We start from the raw sequence: 2,057 nt of genomic DNA, 5'->3' as shown, positions 1-2,057 counted from the left end.
AGAAAATTTTTCGTCTTTTTCAGCTCGTAGTTTTTGGTATGTAAAAATTATCAAACTCATATAAACTTAAAAAATGTGATAAGCTTTTAAAAGTAGAGATTTCAAGCTTTAAAACCCTTTTTTTAAATTTGAATTTCATTCATTATTGACGAAGATATTATATATACAACTTTGAGCTAAAAAATACGCGATGACTTTTTACTACACCTAATATATTCCAATTCACCAATGCGTGTTCAAGATAGATCGACAATATCTTACGAAGCATTATACGTACGCATCGCATATGAGACGCATCTACTGGATATTAAGATAAAGAAGGATATGAAACGTTTCATATCCTGATACGGTGCTGTACGGCGCAGTAATACATATATAGATATGATACCTATTATATTTCCGGTATTTCATTTCGATAAGAATGAAAGTTATCGAATGATCATGTACGCTGTAGGGTGTGAGAATTAGGCTGTTCCCCAAAATTATACTGCCAATATTGAAAATTATAGTGCACGTAATGCAATAACTATAGATTTCAGTGCTGAAATCAGTAAATTTGAAACACACAGCCTAGAGATATATTAGGAGAATATTATTAAAGAATTAACTGTTAACTCTCTATATTGTTCCGGACTTGATATATTTTATCTTGAGCAACAATGGTTTTTATCCTGCGATAGAAGCCGCGTTTAGAATGAGAGCAAACTCGCAATAAGGATTTGTGTATAAATACATATGACGCAAAACGTACGTCCGACGAATCGTTTGAAATTAATGAAATTATTGATCGTTAAAATCACATATGATATTTATCCGTAATAGTATAAGTTACATAGACCTGAAGTTATATAGACCTATATATAGACGAAAGATCTGCTTCGTTGAATCCCGAAAAAACCAGGTAGGTTGAACGTTTTCTTCGACAGGAAGACCCTTGTTTGTGTCGATTTATTCGAGCAGGTATCTTGGCAGGTATTAATGCTCAGGAGGAAATGGAAGTGAAACGTATTTGCGAATCTAGAATTCAACGAACGTATCTTACGTATCTTCAACGTAAACAATTTTTTTATTGGAGTTGTGTAACTGTACCAATGTACGCATCTACTACGTAGTACGTACATCTACAACTCTATAATATACGGATAATAATAATAATAATAGACGAGTACATTTACAAAAATACTATTATATGTATGTACGGGACTCGAGAGTGTGTTGTCATTGAATATCATCGTAACGTTCTATCTCTCGTGTTTTTCCTAATCACACAATACACACGTCGATCGTTCACGTAAGGTTACCGCCCACGCAACACAATGATAACGTTAGGTAGCGTAACAGATGCGTAATACGAGACATAGGCTAAGCTAGGGCTAGGCGAGAGACGTGACGATTCGAAATGAAGCGGGGGAAGAAAGAATCATGATGACGAAGCATAGCTAGATATATGTGTAATGTCCGTAATGTCGGTATCCGTATTCCGTAATAAGGAAACATGCGCTCTGTTTTCAACTCGGTCTCAGTTCGACAATCGCTGCCGATTATTGTAGAATCCTAATGACGTCAATATCGTTAACAAATAATAGTGTCAGATCCACAGATATCAAGAAATGAGAGAGAGAGAGAGAGAGAGAGAGAGAGAGAGAGAGAGAGAGAGAAAGAGAGCTGCCTTGTGTCAGGAGCAAAGATGTTAATCAAAGACATGATCGAATCACAGAATCGCATTGCGAGGAATGCTTCTTCTTCTTCTTCTTCTTCGTCTTCTATATTTGAATGGCCCAGGTTTCGGTATAGCCGGTACAGCCGGATTAACGTGGCCAGTCTTTCGAAAATCAGAATGCAATGCACCAGCCTCGAACCGGGCAGAAGTAACAAAAAAGGGATGATGCGATCAAAGCGAAAATGGAAGGCAAGGCATCCATCCCTCTAGACACTGGGCGCCTGCGACTATGACGCTTCGGGCGGACGCACGGACCTCACGGATTCAGGTAAATAAAGGGATATTATGATGTAATACAATGCAGACCCGAAGCCGGCCATGCTTTTCAAAAAATATG

At 37.6% G+C, this 2,057-nt stretch overlaps 1 long non-coding RNA gene across 1 annotated transcript in view; it reads left to right on the top strand.

The window, feature by feature from the left end:
• LOC108748059 overlaps positions 1-1,693 on the top strand; it is a 10,102-nt gene extending 8,409 nt beyond the window's left edge. Inside the window, exon 3 of the long non-coding RNA XR_001939289.1 lies at positions 1,683-1,693. This is a non-coding gene — a long non-coding RNA (uncharacterized LOC108748059). The remainder of the gene's footprint in view (positions 1-1,682) is intronic.
• Positions 1,694-2,057: the final 364 nt, after the last annotated feature.

This window comes from Trachymyrmex septentrionalis, unplaced genomic scaffold (genome assembly GCF_001594115.1).
Source record: "Trachymyrmex septentrionalis isolate Tsep2-gDNA-1 unplaced genomic scaffold, Tsep1.0 scaffold21, whole genome shotgun sequence".
NCBI classification, from domain to species: Eukaryota; Metazoa; Arthropoda; class Insecta; order Hymenoptera; family Formicidae; genus Trachymyrmex; species Trachymyrmex septentrionalis.
Note: the sequence above shows the minus strand (reverse complement) of the source record. Positions and strands in the feature narration are given on the sequence as shown.